This window comes from Protopterus annectens, chromosome 7.part0 (genome assembly GCF_019279795.1).
Source record: "Protopterus annectens isolate FY-2018-M chromosome 7.part0, PAN1.0, whole genome shotgun sequence".
In the NCBI taxonomy this organism is placed as follows: domain Eukaryota; kingdom Metazoa; phylum Chordata; order Ceratodontiformes; family Protopteridae; genus Protopterus; species Protopterus annectens.
The window spans coordinates 82119826-82134442 of NC_056739.1; the positions used below are offsets into that span (position 1 = coordinate 82119826).

A 14617-nucleotide genomic window follows, 5' to 3' on the forward strand; every position below is an offset into this window, starting at 1 on the left:
TCCGATTGGGACGATTGTGGTACATATAGACAACAACATGTCAGTGGTCTGGTACATCAACAAACAGGGGGGAACCAGGTCTTATCCTCTTTGTCGCGAGGCCATGAGAGTGTGGGAATGGGCGATATCCACCAACCGCTTTCTCATTGCAACGCACATTCGGGACGGTCCAACATCCTAGCAGACAGGCTCAGTCGTACAATCCTGACTCCATACGAATGGTCTCTCAGTCCTCTAGTAGCAGAGCAAATATTTGCCCAATGGGGGCAACCCTGTTGTGATCTTTTTGCCTCTCCCTCAAATACCAAATTCAACAGTTACTTCACCCTAATCCCCCCTCTGGGGGAGACCCCGAGAGACTCTCTAGTACATGCTTGGCCTCCCGGTCTTCTTTACGCTTACCCTTCACTGTCCTTGATGCTAAAACTTTTACAGAAAGCCAGTCGGTTGGGGAGCAAGATGATCCTCATTGCCCCATTCTGGCCTCATCAGATGTGGTTCCCGTACCTATGGTCTCACCTGATTCATCCGCCTTGGATTTTGGATCCTCTTCCGGATCTCATTACTCACCCCCTGGGTCTTCCGACCCCCAACCTGGTCAACCTCAAGCTGACGGCTTGGTTGCTCCAGTTCCACTCTTGATAAGGACTCCCGGAATCTCCTCACCAGTCAAAGCCATTCTAGTAGCAGCACACAAGCCATCCACCAGAAAGGTCTATCAGAGTAAGTGGAAACGCTTTTCCATCTGGGCTGAGCACCATCATTTAGATCCTTTTACAGCGCCTTTAACATCGGTTTTGGATTTTCTAACTACCCTTTTTCATCAGGGGGCTAGCTGTTCTACAGTCAAGGTGCAACTAGCAGCGATTTCGCACTATCATGTAGGGCATGAGTCTGGCCCTCTTATTACCTCCAAGCTCTGTAAAGCTTTGCTTAAGGGTACCTTCCTCCTCAGACCTCCTGTCAGGGAGGTAGTACCCCCATGGGATTTATCTTTAGTTCTACAGGCCTTGACAAGCCCCCCTTTCGAGCCGGCGGCCACGGTTGATCTCAAATACCTCTCTTGGAAAACGGCCTTTCTGGTGGCCATTACTTCAGCTAAAAGAGTCTCTGAACTTCAGGCTCTCTGTGTCAAACCACCGTATTTGACCTTCCATCAGGATAGAGTTTACCTCAGGATCAATCCGTCTTTTCTGCCTAAGGTATCTTCCGAAGCAAACATTAATCAATCTATTAATCTTCCCGTGTTCTTCCCCAACTATCAGAACAAAGGAGAATATAAGCTGCATTCTTTGGACGTGCACAGACAACTGCGCTTTTATATTCATCGAACGGCTGGTCATAGACAATCCGACCAGTTGTTTGTCTCCTTTGCCAAAACCAACCTAGGCAGGTCGGTTTCTAAAGTTACCCTGTCACGATGGATAGCTAGTTGTATTCTCTTAGCATATCAGAGTTCGGGAAGGCCTGCACCTCAGGGAGTCCATGCTCATTCTACTAGGGCCGTTGCTACATCGGCTGCTTTTAGATCTAGGGTTCCCCTGGATAATATTTGTTCCCCAGCCACTTGGGCTTCATCCCATACCTTTATCAGCCATTACAAACTGGATGTTGTCTCCAGAGGTAGGGCGTCCTTTGGCTCTGCAGTGCTCCGGAATATCCTTCCATGAAGGCCACCCAAGATTTAGGTAGCTGTGGACTCTGTCCCAAAGGTTGCTGACAAATGAAGTGCCTACTTCAGATTAAGAAGTTATGTACTCACCATAACGTTCCATCTGAGTAGGTATCTTCATTTGTCTCCAACCATCCCACCCGCCTTCCCCCTGACCAATATGATTCTAAGTAGGAGTTGTCTTACATGAGTCCCTTCCGGGACACACTAGCAAGTTGTTATATGGGGCAAACTTGATCTGAGGTCAGTCAGGGTTGGCAGGGGATTATGGGTAAAGGGAGGAGCTAGGAGCTCGGATCTATGCTGTGGTAGAAGTTGCCGGCTCGGATCCGAGATCGGATCCGTATCCCAAAGGTTGCAGACAAATGAAGATACCTACTCAGATGGAACGTTATGGTGAGTACATAACTTCTTATTATTTTTGTATTCTATCAAGTCCCTTTCCAATTTCATTATTTTTCTCTGAATCAAGTCATTACACTGACCATCAATACCACTTTTGATCTTAAAATATTTCTCTCTGTCTTCCTGAATTCTGAACATAAGGTCCGTTTTAATGGTGTCATTTAAAATATCAATTTCTTTCATTAGGTCACTTTTTACTCGGTTATTTTCATCAGTCATAGCTTTTAAAACATCCAGCCCACATCTATTAAAAATAGCAATAAGTTCTTTATGAAATGTACTGCCAGGTACAACATTGTTCGGGTATTTACATAACTTCAAACCCTTCGGCACAATATTCTCTGAAATACATTCTTTTAAATAGCTATTTTCAACATCAAGTGATTTATATTTGTACAATAGTTTCTCAAATCTGTCCAACTGATTTTTGAAAGAGTCATTAATTGGCTTAGGTTTGCTTTTTTTGTCCTTGAAATTAGAGGAAAAACTAACCTGTAGCCATTCTTTGAGATTGAAGTTATTGTGACCACATGTTTTGTGGTTGGGCATCTCTCCCGTTCACCTTGCACAGGTACTTCCGAACTGGAGTTGGAGTGCCCCACAGTAGCAGCTGGCCTCAAAACTAATGGTGTCCATTGGAAGTCCATTTTGTCGTGTGTACTAGAGGAACCAGCATTAGGTTCTAGTGGGGCACCGTTGTCACAGCGCCTTAGTCTTCTACAATTTTCCTTATCCGGTTTGTTTCTACCTTGTCTTTTGCTCAAAATTTCCACCAAGGATTGGCTCAAGGGTGTGAGCAAATCGATCAGCTGGGACAATTGGCCTATCAGCTTTCTTGTTTGGCCAATAGTATCGCGCTGGTCAGTTCCATCCCCATCCATGCTCGTGTTGCCTTCCATGGCAAAGGAAAACTAGTAAATCACCAAAAACTGCCAACAGGTCAAAAAAGTAACTAAAAAACCATCTACCAAGGCCCTGGAAGAAAACACAATGAAGCTTATGGACAGGACAATTTAGTCAAGCCTTGTAGTTGTTGATTTAACAGTGTAGTCCACAGAAGTCCACAGGATAAAAACGCCAAGGAACAAAGATTTTCAGCTGTTAAAATAGTTTAATCCAAGCATTCGCTTCACAGGAAAAACACTGAAATCACACTAATGCTCCAAATGCAAGTACGTTTTCGTTTCAAAAACTTCCTCAGATCTGGGCTGATAACTACATCAGTGCATATATATACATCAATAAACCTCATTTGACTGAAACTCATTTGACTAAGACCATAAGACTGAATTTTCAAAAGACTGAAAAGTCACTTGATTGAAACCTGTAAGACTGAAACCCATAATACTGAAGTTCAAAATTCTAAATTGTAAACTGGACCATATAAAACCAGACTAGGTGTGGGGACTGTGCCCCCAAACCCCTCCTAACTATATATACTAATTCCAGGATTGCACTACAGTAGGGCAAAGGGCATATACATTTCACTTACCTTACAGTAGTCTACACACTGCCATTACTATGCCCTTTTCCCCACTGTATTGCAATCCTGGAGTTAGTATATATAGATAGGGGTGTGTGGGGGGCGTAGCCCCCACCTAGTCTGGTTTTAGATGGTCCAGTTTAAAATTTAGTATGTTGAAATTAAGTATTATGGGTTTTAGTCTTAAGCGTTTCAGTCAAGTGACTTTTCAGTTTTTTGAAATTTCAGTCTTACTGTCTCAGTCAAATGAGGTTTCTATCATATGATAGGGATCCATATATATATATATATGTATATATATATATATATATATATATATATATATGTTTATATACACACAGTATTGAGACTTTTTTTCCATTAACAGATGGGGATAAAGTCTGATGATTAGTATTACCATGGGATGTAGAAACAAAGGTTGTACAGGGAAATTAGGAAATGAAAGAAAATGGTAAAAGTTAAAAGTTATATGTTAGATGATAAAAGTAATAAAGAGAATGAAAAATGAGAAGTGATCATGTCAGAATGTAAAGTTATGACCGTTTGAAAGTAGAAATCCTGAAAGACCAAACACCTTCATATGTAATGAGATTCATGAGATGATTAGTTGCCCTTGACCATTTGGCTATTGTAGTCCCTCTTCTGTCTTACACCAGATGTATCTGTGGTGATCAGTGCTTGAGGAGTCTGTGGTGATCAGTGCCTGAGGTATATGCTGTATTTCAAACAATACAAAGGTGGGATCTGCAAGCTTTCAGTATTTTAATCTCATGGGATAGAAGGTAAAGATTTTGGGACCACTGGACCTGATTATTGCATTGGAAATATTTCATGGACAGTCATGCACAAGATAGAATAATTGCCTCTGCTTTGAGACCTAGCATTTTGAGACAATGAACCAACAATATAAACCAAGATGAATGAATTATGGCTACTTGCGACATCCCCACTCTGGGCCAGTAATCAAGGAGTCTGAATCCTCACCACTGGCACTGGAAAGGGACATTCACTTGGAACAAAACTGGATACACCCAGTATTTCCAGATGCTGTTCTCTGCATCAAGCACAATTTCCCTTAAGAGCACACAGGGAACACACTCAGTCCGGGGTTTGGGTTTCTCTCTCTGTCTCTCTCCCCTGGACCCCAATAAGACTCCTCACTGGCACAGGTGTGGAGTTGAGTTCTCAGCCAAGTGTCTAAGCCATGTCTTCCAGCACCCTATTTGTCAAACCAGTGCTTCAAGTCCCAGATCCAAGCAGCTGATACACTCTTGGAGATTTGATTTGCAGACACACACACACACACACACACACACACACACACACACACACACACACACACACACACACACACACACACACACCTGGGAAAGGCTGGCACAGATTTACTAGCTATGCCCCCTTCCACCCTGACCATAAGGTAGTAACACTGCCACCAGACACTCCAAAGCCAGCTACTGTAAGGCTCTTGCAAGGGTACCCAATTATACTGAGTAAAATTAGTATTAATACAAATGATAGTGTTTGGTCAGTGCAGTAAGGCTTTCATGAGTGTGCACAGAGTCACCAAATATATATAAGTATTCTCAGAGATTAACATATTCTCTAAAGGACCAGCCTCAGTGAAAAGTTTAAATATATTTAATAATAAATAAATAATAATAAAAGAACATGAAAATACTAAATGTCTATTTACAATAAACACCAGAGTTTCAAACGGAGGAAATATTATTTTATTTTGGTTTTTATTTTACATTTTTGACTGGGCTAGTCCAACGGGATGTGTGTCCATTTTCAGTGGCGGCCTGAGGAGAAAAGCTCTACATACCAAAAAAGAGACAGTACATACATCACTGAGTGATAAACTCAGGCAGACATGTTTAGAAAAATATAGACAAAGAATACAGGCAGATATCAATATACACAATGTGTAGACTTACAGCTGATTGGCAGAGACGTATCAGAAAATGTGAACATAGAATACAGTCAGATTTCATAATTTCATAATTCACAATGCTTAGACATTCAAATGCTATGAGGCATAGATACTTGGCTAAACAGCAGGTTGGGTAGCAAGACATGTATTAGTGAAGTTGTTAGGTTTAGAACAAAAGCACAGCCAATGAGATGTGAGGTATTTTGTGAGTTCTCTTATAAATAGGGGTAGTGAGGTTTCCTTGGTAATGGGAGTAGGGAGTAGATTCCAGATTTTACCAGTTGAGTTGGCAAATGTAGCATCGTCTGCAGAGTTGTTGGATTTTTGGGTCAGTATCAACAGTTTATCAGCTAAGGGTAATGGCCTGGGGGCACTATGAGGGGTGAGAATATTTTTGAGGGCAGGGGTGTTATCAGGTTGATGGAGTATTTTATGTGCCACTATAAGCTAGTTGAACTGTAGAAGGGTAGGATATTCTAGCCATCCCTGTGTTTTGAGGTTCTGGTAATGATGGGTCCTAAAAGCCATGCCAGTAGCGAATCTGGCTATATGATTGTAACATCCTGATAATTTGTTGAGATCGGTTTTGGATAGGGTTGGTGAGTACAGGGGAGGCATACATAAGGGTAGAGAGGAGGTGTGATCTTGCAATAGCTACCTTAGCTGGGGTTGAGGAAAGGTTTGGCTCTGTACAGGGAGACAAGTTTTTTGTTGACAGACTTAATAGTGTGATTTACATGTTTATCAAATTTAAGGTTGTTGTTTATTATTATGCTTAGAAGCTTTGTATGGTCATCAGGGGAGATAATGGTGTCATTGCTAGATTTGATGTTGAAGGAAGGAGGAGAAATTCTATGGTTAGGGGAGAAAAGTAGTAGCTTGGTTTTGTTAGGATTTAGAAGCAGGCAGCGATTAGCTAGCCAGGTTTCTACCATGCTGAAAGTGGTCTAGGTGAGGGTTAGAAGTTGTGTAGGAGAGGAGGCGGAACATGTTAGCATTGAGTCATCTGCATATTGGATGCAGGTGGCTCCTGGGATGGTGGTGTGCAGATCATTGATAAAGATGGAGAAAAGAAGGGGATTGTGGGACACCTAGAGTTAGAGGAAGTTGGGATGACAGCGTGCTCTGCCATAAGACAGTGTGCTGTCTATCGTTTAGGTAGGAGTGAAACCACTGTATTGCTTGTTGGTCTAAACCGATGGTTTGTAGGGTATTGAGCAGTAGCTGATGGTTGACCATATCGAAAGCTTTTGAGAGATCTAGGAAGGGTGCTGAAGATAGTTTGTTGTTGTTACGATGAAGACTGATGACATTAGAGAAAGATAGAAGAGCCGTGGTGGTCCTGTGGAATGGCCTAAAGCCGTGCTGAGAGTTGGCGAGCTTTCCGTTTTGAATAAGAAAGTGCATGATTTGTTTGTGTATGCATCTTTCCATGATTTTATCTAGTGGTGAAAGAATGGCTATAGGTCTAAAGTTAGATAATTCTGTGGAACTTCCTCCTTTATGGAGAGGTATAACATGTGATATTTTCCATACTGCTGGGATGGATCCTTCTGAGATGGATCTGTTGATCAGGATAGAAATGGGAAGTGCTATGGCATCAGCTGCTTTTTGAAGATATTCAGCTGGGAGGTGGTCGGCAGCTAGTGTAGTAGGTTTTAGCTTTTTGAGTAAGGTCCGGATCAGGTTGCTAGGTACGGTTTGAAAGGTAAATGTGGGTTGGGTGCTGGGTGGATCAGGGCTAGATGTGCCAGAGCTGGTGTTTATGTCCGATGGAGTGAGATGGATAGCTAGAGACTGGATAATTTCAGTAAAGAAGGAGGTGAAGCTGTTTGAAATTTCTAGAGGGGATTTATCAAGGGCAGCTGATGAGGTAGGAGTGGCAGAACAGCCTGGGTGGAGAATATTGGTTAATACCAGCCCAGAACTTTTGAGGTTTTAGCTGATATTTTTGTTGTAGGAGGGTTTAGTGATTTTCTTTGTCTAGAATGACATATTTTTTGATCTGATTCCTTAGCTGCCGGTATCTTACTTGGTCCATAGGGGCTTTGGTGACATGCCACCTGGCCCAGGCATTGTTTCTTAGTTTAATTTTGTTTTTTGTTTCTTTAGATAGCCACAGTGCAACGGAGGCTTTTACACAGATGGTACGGGTAGGAGCATGGTGGTTAAGGATAGCAAAGAAATCTTGTATTGAAGTACTCAACTGCTTTTTGTAATGGGAGTCGTTTCAAGACATTCAAATTACATGCTTTGAGTTCATTTTGGAAGTTGTCAAGGTTAAAGTTCCTGACATTTCTTATAGTTTTGTAGGTGGGCTGGTTGGGATTGTTGGCTTTCAGCCTAATAATGTAGGTAAGGCAGTGATCACGTAAATCATCAGATAATGTACCTGACTTGTACTTTTGGGGGTGGCTGTTAATAAGTATCCAATGAAAGATACTATCTTTGACTGTATTTTTGCTAAATCTGGTGGGGGTGGCAATGATCTGAGTAAACCCGTGGAGGTTTAAATGGGTGGAGGGAGTTTCAGAGGAACAGGTGTTCCAATCAATGTTAAAGTCCCCCAAGACAATGGTTTCCTGGGGATAGGTAGAAGCTAGCCAATGTAAGATATTTTATAGAGTATTATCATTCTTGCTGGGTGGAATATAAATGCAGACAATGTATCTGCATTTATTTTTGTTTATTATTAGTTTGGTGATGAGAATTTCTGCATTGCCAAACTGGGGTGGCTGTTGGGTATCAATTGTTATTGTTAGGGTAGACTTGTATAGTACAGCTACCCCGCCACCTTTCCTGGAGATCCGGTCCAGTCTAAGGATGTTGTACTGTGGGGGGGAGGGGTTTATTTCATTATCTTTGGTTATTGCATTTAGCCAGGTTTCTGTGAGGCAGAGGATATCGGGGGAGTGAACAACTAAGAGTCCATGTAGGCTATGGATCTTGTTGTTTAGGTGTCTGATGTTCAGATGACAGACCAGAAATGAGTTTGGAAGCCTGTCAATCTGGGTAGTACACAGTGGGTTGTTAGATAGCGCGGTTGGGTCAACTGTTGTGGATAGGCCAGGGTTGGGGTGGATGTCTGCATCCTTCATTAGATTAATTTTTAAGTTGCTTATGAGTCTTAAAAATTTGTTTATGATTTTTTTTCATAGCTTTTGGTTTTTAAGCTAATGTAACGGTATTTAGTCGGGTGATGGTAATTGGGGGGCGAGGAATTAGGAGAGAGGGTGGTTATGTGGTGGATAAACGTATTAAATGCTGGGTTGGTGTCTGTTTGAGAGTTTGGGTATTAGATTTCAAGATGCTGTACATATTCATAGGAGCTTAGGTGATAATTAGTGTTTTAGCTGTAGTCATAGTAAATTACTAAGGTAGGGTCTGTATTGAGTGTATGTGGTGGATAAAAGATAAGAGAGAATAGAATAGTTATGGGTGGGTTAATATGGATAGTGGGGTGGAGAAAGGGTGTATTATTGTGCTAGGAGTTTGCTGGGCTCTAGGAGCACATGTAGTTGGTTAGCTAATTAAGGGGGCGTGCCAGTGGTACTACAAATGTAGTACTACCAGGGGTGGGTAGGATATGGGGGCAGGGTGGGGTGTGGAGCGAGCGAAGCAGGGCTAAACCAGTAAAGCAGATGCCTAGAGGCAGCATGTGCAGGTATGAGTTACAAGCAGGCTTATTTGTTTCTTTTTATATGCCCAATACTCTGTTCCTAAGCACTACTGTTAAATGAGTTACAAGTACACTTTTTTGTTTCTTTTTATATGCCCAATACTCTGTTCCTAGGCCCTACTGTTAAAAACTACACGGTTCCCTGCCTGCTTCTCAATTTACAATGCAGAGAGTCCGTTTTCCAATTCCTTTTTGTAGCACGCTTGTATCACTTAGTTTATTGAGAAATGCACTGTTTGGAGGTGCAGAGCACACTACGCTCGTCTGATTGAATAGTAGAAAGCATGCTGTTTTTACCTGAATTGGGGAAGAAAGAAGGCTAAAGGAAAGTCTAACCCTTCCAACCTAATGCTTATCAGCATAAAAAGATTACAAACGGGAGTTATGGGGACATTCAACAGTGCTTTTTTGGACCCAGTTTGTTAGGTTTAGAGGTGGCAAGGTATTTTAGTGGATATTGACCTTATTAAAACAAGTTCCGTGGTGGGGGAAAGTCTTCCGTACTTGTTATTCCCGGAATGCTTATTAACATAACACAGATGAATAGATTCACACAGATACAGAAACACAGTACTTAACTAATCTCACTATATTTTCCTGACTGATCTAAAGAATTACTGTTCCCTGGTTCACTTACTAGAGCAAGGCAAGATGAAATAGGTGAGGGGTCCTTCTTTGTCAGGTTCCAGAAACAGAGTGCTCTCAGACTTCAGTCTCAACTAGTATTAAATATAATTTTTGTCCTAGATTACAGAATGACATCACATACATCTGGCCATCTGAATTCTGGTTCCCATGCTACCCCTATTGTTAAAAACTGCCAGGATGTAGCACATATGTGTCAATAATACACACACATAGAGTTTTGCTCAGATCTGTTGCAGCTTCTGGAAGTCATAAAACAATTTCAAACCTCCATCCTTCCAGAGTAGCAATTAGTTCACCCTAAAGACAATAAAGAAAGCTTTTTATTACAGACTTTTTGTGTCTGGCTGCATTGAGAGCTGTAAGATGCAATCTTTATGGCCTAAGCAAGTAATTTAATTTCAAACTATTTTCAAAGTTAGGTGGATTGAGGTGAATCTCTTCTCTTCCAGTATCCTCTGTTAAAACAAATAAATTTAAACAGTTACAATAATACATGTATATGTCTTTTTCTGTCCACCAGAGCACACTGTTGTTACATTTTTAACACAAGCAGCTTTACAAATACATTTTTTCAACACAAGCATCTGTACAAATCAGTTTGATATACAAATGACATATAATTCTTTACAAAATTCCAGGTAGCTGTGCTGGCATATATTGCACATCCACTGCCCTACTTCTCCTGCATAGCTTGCAATATCTCAAGTTCATCACACTACTTATTTCTGCAGGGCCAGTAACTTGTTTTGAAGCAAAATAGCTTGACATGAAATCATATGTGGGGTGCATTTGATGAAAAATAGAGCTTGGGTCGGCTCCAGGATGGACTTTACAAGGTTATCTGTGATCCCAAGGAAATGAAGCGATCTGAGCAGAGACCACCTGTGACCAATGAGCTCCCATGGAAGGAGGAAAGGAAGCAGTCATCCAAACTGAGAGAAGATAATGGCTCCGTTGAGGGATAGACATGCACCAGCATAATACCTTAGACCAGAGTTGAAACCAAAGGGCATAACCTTGAATTGATGGTCAGTGCCTTCATCTCAGAAATATAAGGACCTTGAACACTTCAGATTTTTGATGAAGGTAAGCCATCTTGGAAGACTAAAGAGTGTATTCAGTCTCCTTTTGAAGTACGTGAAAGTAATAAGTGCGTCACAACAGTTCTACCATTGATAGGATTCGATTCCCTCCCCTGCCAATCAAGGTCATGGCAAGGGAACTTGATTGCCAAGCAGAAAATATTTGAATCCTACCAATGTCAACCAAATTAACACCATATGTGAAGAACAGGGGCTACAGTCCTTGGATACTATCTGCTGCCCACAAATAGGTCTGATGGCTACCAAAGGAATGCAAGAATGGTTTCTTGAGTCACATTACTGGCACCCAACAGGATAAAGTAAAAAAGATGCACACAAATTTTGTTCAGTAAAAGATGGACCAAATACAACCTGGCCTCATGCACATATAGGGAATATGGACTGTTGATCTTGGTATGTGCTTCTAGCATCCACACCTAGACCTGGCTTAGCATTCTAAGTGCTTTCTCACTAACTGTGAATGTTGGTGTCTTCAGTACCCATATTAAATTATTAATTGTGCACACGCACTCTGAATTCCAAGAGAAGGCTGGCAAGACTGTCTTATTCCTCACAGCTTTCATCCTGCCAAAGTAACCACCACCCTAGAAATGTTACTAGGGGACCAAAACACAACAGTTAATGTCCCAGTCTTGGATCAGTTGTCAAATGCATTTCTGAAAATACACAACTGGTAATGTGCTAGCAACTTGCCATTGGAGACGGATGCAGCAGCCTGACATCCTGTAATGGTAAATAGTATCCTGTCCATGGATAATAAATAATGTATAAATACTATCCTGAAGTCTGACAAGTTTTCCAAGCTGCGAGATTCATTTAAGTTCTTCTATAAGAACCCTACTTCTGTTCCATTTGTGAATATTCTTTCTACTGAAAAGCCTTCTAAGCTCCTTTCTTCCTCAAATGTTTGCCTATATATAAAGACAGCAGCACTATCAATTGATACAGCAAAAAAGTGTAATCATCGACCACTTTAGAATTTATAGCTATAAATTATCAAACCCATACGATTAAGTACCTTTTGTCTATTCTGAGTAACCTTGGTAAGGTGCTGTCTGATTTTGTTGAGTCAGAAGGTACATTTTCTGCACTCTGTCTTCTTAATTCTGCTTTCGAAATAGACACTTTCTTAATTTCTCCAATTCTTTTGGGTTTCTAATACCATGATGGGGCTGGATGCTATTCCTAATTCAAAATATGATTAAAGTCTATGAATTTAGTATTGTTTCAGTCTTTGATGTTAGCCAGAAGTGCGCTTCTCAGCACCCGCAATGTGCCCAGTAATGACTCCTTCTGAAATTCATATAGAGTTACATGTATCAGTAACATATCTAAGTACGATTATAAACTCTTTTTATAAAACCCCTTGCTCTTACTACTGTTGGAACTGTCTGGGTATCCTTCTTCCACATTGCCCTCACTTCTGCCTGCAAATCCTGGTATTTTATGACTTATGTGTTCCTTTGTATGTAAGACACTGTAGTCACTGAGCGTAGCAATTTCAATGATCAGTGCTACTTTTGTCTTCTTTTCATGGACTACTACTATATCTGATTTTCTCGCATCTATTTTCTGAACTGTTGGTAATGGGTGATTCCCATGTGATATAAACTTCATCATTTTCTATAGTGCTTTGTGGCTCATATTTCCAGTGTTTTTCAGCTACTTCAATATTATAATGTTTGCACAATCCTCAATGCAACAGTCTTGTCATATTATTATGCCTTTCAGTATACGGTCCTTCTGGGTACTGAAGATACCAACATTCATAGTGTGGCAAGAAAGGATCTAGGATGCTAAGCCAAGTCTAGGTGTGGATGCTAGGAGCACATACCCAGATCAGCAGCAACAAGATGTGTGACTGTTTCCAATTTGGTTTTACAAAACCTACATTTTTCTGTTTCTCCCACATGTTCAATGGACTTTGTAAACCATGTATGTAGTCCACTCTCTTTTGGTTTAAATTCACCTTTCCTTAATCATTCCTGCGTTCAATCCTGATCAGTCTGAGGTTGTTCCAAGAGTTTTCTATACTTGCAACCGTATTTATGCATTTTCCATATTTCTTGCCTTCTCATCTGATCCTTTACCTTATATTCTTTCTTTTGTTTTTGGCACATTTAGCTGCTACCTGATTTTTATTTACTTCTGGTTTGATTTCCATTCCCACTTGACAGAGATATGCTTCTGCTAAAATAAGCAGAAAGGTCATCTTAGACTTATTTTTCTCATGTTTTAAAATTTTCACTATACTTGGGTCTTATGAGTTCAGCAGATATATATGCAGTCCCACAATTGCAGATCTATACATGTAATCAGTTTTAAGGAGGCCCATACTTTCTTCAGAATGGGGCATATATAGTCTTGGTATACACTTATTTTTATAAATCATTTGATGAGCATGAAGCATCCTTCTTGTTTTCCTGTCCAACCAATCCAACACCTTTTGGGGCCAGTCAATCACTCCAACACTGTAAGTTAGGACAGGAAGAGCAAATTGATGTATAGTTTGCACTTTATTCCTAGATGTCAATGCTGTTTTCAATATTAATTTTAGTCTTCTAAAATATTCCTAAGTTTTATTCGGATTTGTTCATGCTTTACTGTTAATTCTTCATCAGTTCCCAAATATTTACGTATACACTTCCTCTTGCTCAAGTTCTTTTATATCACATTCCTGCCCCAAACTGATGTTTTCTTGGTGCTGTGCTTTCCTGCTTTAAAGGTTGCTTTTGCATGTTTATCAAGACCAAATAACATTCTTATGTCATCTAGAAAAGCTTTGACCACTTGCAGTTGTGCTTTCAGTTCCTTATCTGATGAGCTATAAAGTCTTAAATCATCCACAAAACAGAAGATGAGAAGCCTTTACTGTTTGTTGTTTTCTTTGAGCCAAATTGTAGCCATGACCTAATCTGTTAAGTAGACATCATAATGGGTTAAGGGCAAGACAAAACAGCAACAGTGACAGTCACCTTGGAATACACCCATTTGAATTTTTATCCCTGGAATAATAATTTGTACTTTATCATGGCATAACTGCAAAGTGATTTGCCATTGTTTCATATTCACTGTAATGTAATCGATCACTGTAGGGTGTATCTTATATATTTTTAAGCACTCTTTTTATCCATGAATGTGGAATACTGTCAGATGCTTTTCTGTAGTCTATCCATGCCATACTTAGATTCTACCCCTTTTTATAGTTCTCCATTATGACTTTGTTTAACAACAAATGATTCACATGACTTTCTTTTGCTCTATTGCTATAACTGAGTTTTCTTCTAAATGACTGTAAACTTTGTGGGTCTATATCAAAACCGTGAAACCTCACATACGCGAATAAGGAAACGTCGACACATATTAAGTGAACCATGAAAACATCCTCAACCGCGAAATTCAAAATGTCGAATCGGCATAGTTGGCCAACCCCACCGCCTGCTACATACTACCTACCCAAACAAAATAAATAATCCACATACATACACTTAACAAAACTCTACTTCTAACCCTAAACTAAAGCTCATATATAGTACTATGTATGCACTTACCTTAACCTGCACCCTAACCCTAAGGTCCGTAACTATTGCACAACTACATTAAGGAGCTATACCCAAACAAAATAAATAATCCACATACATACACTTAACAAAATCCTACTTCTAACACTAAACTAAAGCTTACATATATT

The 14617-nt window shown here is 40.4% G+C and overlaps 1 protein-coding gene across 1 annotated transcript in view; it reads right to left on the reverse strand.

Annotated features, from left to right (window-relative positions):
- PTPN7 (protein tyrosine phosphatase non-receptor type 7) overlaps positions 1 to 14617 on the reverse strand; it is a 903781-nt gene that overhangs the window by 397790 nt on the left and 491374 nt on the right. The window lies entirely within an intron of this gene.